The sequence below is a fragment of the Mytilus galloprovincialis genome, chromosome 5, assembly GCF_965363235.1.
Source record: "Mytilus galloprovincialis chromosome 5, xbMytGall1.hap1.1, whole genome shotgun sequence".
Lineage (NCBI taxonomy): Eukaryota > Metazoa > Mollusca > Bivalvia > Mytilida > Mytilidae > Mytilus > Mytilus galloprovincialis.
The window spans coordinates 10,138,666-10,144,665 of NC_134842.1; the positions used below are offsets into that span (position 1 = coordinate 10,138,666).

Sequence of the window (6,000 nt, forward strand, 5' to 3'; positions counted from 1 at the left end):
TTTCTTACAGTTCATGAATTCTTATTATTCATAGAGTAAGGGCGATTCTTCACAATCAAGCAGCTCTTATTCAGGTCAGACACGGACCTTTTGCGGTATTTTGAAGAATAAACCAAAACCACTTACACCTAAACATTTTGAATATTGATGCGATGCACATGTATTATTATTGTCGCCTTTAATTTTTCCGTATATATTGTTCATTCGTTTTATCCGGTACGCTTCCGTTAGGTGTCCGTTTTATGCGGTACTCGTCCGTTGGATGAACGTTCGACATCCGTTCTGTTCGGTATGTTTCCGTTTCTCGTACGTTGCATATCCGGTGTGTGTCCGTTAGGCATCCGTTACACGTCCGTTTTATTCGGTCAGTACATCAACGGACTCCCAACGGATAACAATTTTGTCAACGGACAACTTTTATTTTCATAGGCGTCCGTGCGTGCTATCCGGTAAGGTGTGACCGAGGTTTTACTATTGCTCTAAAACAATCATTCTGAGAGTATTACCCCTACTGGAAAAAAAATAATTGTACTAAAACAAAATATATATGATATAAGAAATATCAAATCATTATCTTCAAGCATAACAAAGAAAGTGTTTGGACCATAACTGTGCAAAATAATCATCAAAACCAAAACAAAATTGAAACTTTAGCTGTAACATGAAATGGTAAAAACTATATACAGTTATCAACTCAATATCTTCCAGCATTACAAAAAAAGTGAGGAAAACAGATTATTTGCATCCATTTTTAAGTCCAAGGACCATAACTCTGTACAAAATTATCAGAGCAGACTAAAACAAAGGTTAAAAAAAATGATATGAAACATGTCATCATGGTAAAACTATACACAAAAATTAAATCAATATCTTCAAGCATGACGAAAAACTGAGTACTTAAATTACTCATGTTGATTTAATTTTCGCAGTCCAAGGATCTTAGATCTTTATAAAATTATCAGACCCGAACAAAATGCAAACTTGATCTGTAACTGATCATGATAAAACTATTTATCATATGTTTAGTAGTAAATACAGTAGTTTTGCATATTTGATAAATAGCCTGCTGTTTAATCCATATCGCTCAACTTTGATGCCCACCCTTTATCGCATACCCTTTATCAGACCCCTACTTTTTTTTCTTTTACATAAAGTCAGGTTTTTTTTATGTAAGCTTTAGAAAATTTTTCCTCAAAATAGGTCAAATAGAACGGTCATTCGGGAGGAACGTAATTTATTGAATGACGTCATTGTTTGGTATGTGACGTCACGAACGTCCAGTTTTCATACTTTTTGGCACACTAAATGCAACTATAAAAAATACAAAACACACAAAAAATACCATAATAAACAAAATATTTTTAAAACAACAGCACGCAAATTGTAAGGTAACCCAGGTGCTTCAGATAAGTAATTGAGCTGATATTATTGTCTCGGGATGATACGACATACGGATTTTGCCATGTATTATTCTCTATATACCAAGTATCAAATCTTTATTTTTAAACATGAAGAAAAAGTGAAGAAAATTGATTTGACAAACTGACGGATGGACAGATAGACGAAGTGCAAACCTATAGCCAGTGCCACCTTCCACTTTGGTGGAAGGAGACTAATGAAAAAAACTAAAGGTGTCAATCTCTGCCATGTGCTAACTTATTTTTACTTACACCTTCTAAATCTCCCCAGTACTGAATGACATCTGTTGATGACAATATCCCATCATTGGTATGGACTAACTTGTTTCTATACCATTTAACTCTGGCAAGGTCTGCACCCGTACTGGTATCACTAGGGTGTGGTAAATTATCCCAGCCAGTAGCAGGAGCAGATTCACGTTGTGGCAGGTTCCGTAAAAGACAAATTAACAGTGTTGTATCAAAGTTGACTGATGTAACATTACTTGCTGCAAAAGAAATCATTGTAATGTTTATATTTCGTGTATTAAATAAAAACATGCAAATTTTGTATCGGGTTCTCATTAATATAAAAACTCTGTCACATAAAACAGAGGTTCTTATACATGTTATATTGAACAAAGAAGGCCAATTACCAAATATGATTCCATGTGAAAGGATGTAAAATAACAGTTTATTTATCCATATTAATAATTTAGTAAACACTTATTATATATAGTATGTGCATCTGTTATAAAATTCACTGAAAGTCTTTTTCAAGTTGTCTATAACTAATTAGTCCATGTATATTTCATGAATTCTATGAGGAAAAAAAGTAGATCTTGATTTCCTTGCTTATTTAAGTCAGTGGTCATCCTGTCTATTACTGTACTATGCAGGTTTTTGTTGTGTGTTTTAGTTTTATGGCATTATGGTCTAGATAGTAAACAGTTTAATAAAGGTTGATGTGTACGGATTTATAGTTACTTCTCAGATGCATGATTTTTTTATTAGTTGTTAGTGGCTTTGAACTAGTTGTCAGATAACTGCGAGTACTCTTAGATCTGTTCATTGTGTCTTTTTTGTCAGGATGATTGTATAAGTACCCGGCCACATCCACTTGTATTTTTGTCCATCTGATGAGTTAAGCTTTTTTCAACTGATTTTTATAGTTCGTTCTTATGTTGTACTGTTATACCACTGTCCCAACTGGTTAGGGCGAGGGTTGGGATTCCGCTAACATGTTTAACCCCGCCACATTATTTATGTATGTGCCTGTCCCAAGTCAGGAGCCTGTATAATTCAGTGGTTGTCGTGTGTTTATGTGCTACATATTTGTTTTTCGTTCATTTTTTTTTATATAAATGAGGCCATTAGTTTTCTCGATTGAATTGTTTTACATTGTCTTATCGGGGCCTTTTATAGCTGACTATGCAGTATGGGCTTTGCTCATTGTTGAAGGCCGTACGGTGACCTACAGTTGTTAATGTCTGTGTCATTTTGGTTTCTTGTGGACAGTTGGCAATCATTGGCAATCATACCACATCTTCTTTTTTATATTATGTACAAATAAAAGTTGTTTTGAAGTCCTCTATGCTTTCAACTTTTTAATTTGATATTTTAAACTTTTTTTTATTTGAGGCTACCCAAAGAGTGACAGTCTTTTTTTACACAAAATGTTTTAATGAACATGAATTTAACTCCTGGTATCTTCAATATGTTTATTGAAACCAACATCATTTTGTTCCAATTTTTAATTTCAAAATTAAGATTTACTGCACTATATGCTGTTATAAAATTACCATGTGTATTAGGTTTAACATGGTATCCTTGTAAGGTTAATTTTGCTGAACAAACATGGAGATAAATAATACTAATTAGTTGTTAGATTTAAATTCTATGCCTAAACATGCTATAACAGATTACTACAGAATTTATTTCCCGGTATTCCTGTATCAAGCCAGGCTATCTAAATCTGACATAATGCAGTATTGTTTGTTTTAATTCATTTCTCTTTCCAAAGAAGTATCTTGTTGAATATTGATAAATCTTTTAGAAAATTAACAAACTTATTAAACTTACCATTACTTGGGTATAATATCTGGAGTTGTAGTTGTGTTATAAATCTAAGTCCTGTTAACTTTGCTTTACTATTAGCAAGTTCACTGGCAAGTCCAGATGGAGGATGAAGAGAATCAAAATATATCCTCACAGCTTTAGAAGCAATCTTCAGATTCAGAAAGTAAAATCTCAAAAAGTTTGACTCTTCTACTGTTATGCTCATTTTGGTTCCTTTTGTATACGTAGTATCTCCATATCTTGATAATCTTTATTTGATTTTCTATAACTGGCTACAGTGCTTCCTTCTAGATTGTATCAGTACTGTAGCCCCATTGATGTGACGTTTCATACTTTATCATCTTGTCTATACGAATGGACCTGTAATAGGAAGGACTACATTATAGACTGTGTATCATACTGTAGGAGTTCTGTAATCTTATAATAATTATAAACAGACATGGTAGAAGAACTCAAACGAAATAAGTGAAATATCAACAATTGGAAATGTAATGTAGACACACTCTTAAAAATCATTTCAAACTAATTTCAAAAGTTCAACAAGGAGAACTGTGTCTTTCAAAGATGGTCTCGGTGGTTTTTGTGATTGCAAATAACAAATGTTTTTTTTTTCAATAGCTTTTTTGTTTAAAGCTAATGTCCAGCTAATGATGATAAGCACATTCAGGTCAAATAACTATGATGGTTAATTAGACTGACATTTAGTTATTGTGAAAAAACCTATTATAGTTGGGGTGTGAATCGGATGTAAATCAAATGAGATACTACTTATAAAGCAAAAATTGGAGGTCTCTTTCCTTTTGTTTTCTTGGCTTTAATTTTTGCAAATATAATTTGGTCTATTTGCATATTTGTGCCTCTTTGTTACATATTTGTATTTTTTTGTGTTTAATGTTACAACACAATGTCACTGTTTAACTATTATGTCTGTTTGTTTTGTGCACGCAAAGTCGTCAATAAAATGGAATTTGATGCGACTGTCATACACGTGAGAGGGTAAGCTAGCTCTAAAACAGGTTCAATCCACCATTTGCTACATAAGAAATGTTTGTACCAAGTCAGGAATGTGACAGTTGTTATCCATTCGTTTATTGTGTTTAAGATTTTGATTTTGCCATTTTGATTTGGGACTCTCTGTTTGAATTTTCCTCGGGAGTTCAGTATTTTTGTGATTTGACTTTCATTATTGCCTAAACAAACATATGTTTTTAAATCTCATCCTCCTTTTTTCTATATTTCGTATCTAATTCCACTTTTATGACCTAAAAAATCTTTATGTAACACATACTGCTCCAAAATAATGTATGAGGTCACAAAACCTATTAAAATCTCAAATTTGCATATAGACAAAAATGTATATAAGAATATTTTAGGGAAAGACGGGGAGACTGAAAGATGGAGAGTTAATGGTAACACTTAATACCTCCCTTCTTTTCGTATGGGAGGAAAACACCAAAGTCTTGAAATTAAAGTTCATAAATCAGACCAATAGTTCTTGCATTTGAATTATTGAAAGTTGTTATGTCAAGGTCTTTTATAGATGACAATTCGGTATTGATTCTGCTCATTGTTCGAGCCCGTTAAGTGAACTGTAGTTGTTAACTCAATGTTATTTTGTCTCTGGTGGAGAGTTGTGTCATTGGCAATCGTATCACATCATCATACCTTTATATCATATAACATAATAAGTGATGTGTACAAATACAAATCGAGATCTGTCAAATTACTAATTCTGAGTAAGAAAGATTCCTGCTGGAAAATTTTTTAGTAGTAATTATGGACATAATTTAATTATATACTCATATAACTAGCAATTTGTAATAGAAAAATGAAAATGCAACTGTAAAAACTGTATTTTTTCTAATACGCAAATGTTTAAGTATTATTACTCTTTAAAGTAACACCGTTGCATCAAGGATTTAAACAGTGAGATCTTACTGAGACATTTTCCATTTTAATATGTAATGGTATTAACAAATTTCAAACAGGTTTAAATAGTCTATCACAGGAATGCATGCAGTTATTTCTCGTCACGTCGATTACCTTTAAATCTTTTGTTTTCAACGAAGTTCTGTAACTACTAAAACCAATAAACCAGGCCGATGTTGTATGAATTGAACGTCCTACTTTCGTTTACCGCCGACGAATACATGTCTGTTCAGACCACATGCAAGCCGAATCAATATATAAACATCTCAGTCAACTTTTAAAATCATTCCGGACCAGTTTTAGGACGGATCGTATCACGCTGTACCTGTATAACGGGTCGTATCTTATCTGAACTCCGGCATTATGATATGATTGTCACGACAAGATGACCTAAAATGCGTATATCTACAAAATAAATACGTATCTACATTAAACAGCATTTGAACATTAACTAAACATGTTAGATTTGCAATATATATATTTTATTTCAATATGATATTTTGTAACCTTTGAGATTATATCTTATTACATTAGAAGTTTAGGAATGCATTTACAAGCTCCCAGTATCGATGAGATATAGTTATACTAAAGCTGT

The 6,000-nt window shown here is 32.6% G+C and overlaps 1 long non-coding RNA gene across 1 annotated transcript in view; it reads right to left on the reverse strand.

Annotated features, from left to right (window-relative positions):
* LOC143075113 (uncharacterized) overlaps window positions 1-5,784 on the reverse strand; it is a 28,537-nt gene extending 22,753 nt beyond the window's left edge. The window contains exons 1-3 of the long non-coding RNA XR_012978231.1: window positions 5,520-5,784; window positions 3,480-3,836; window positions 1,671-1,906 (exon numbers count right to left, since the gene is read on the reverse strand). This is a non-coding gene — a long non-coding RNA (uncharacterized LOC143075113). The remainder of the gene's footprint in view (window positions 1-1,670; window positions 1,907-3,479; window positions 3,837-5,519) is intronic.
* Between the last annotated feature and the right edge of the window lie 216 nt (window positions 5,785-6,000).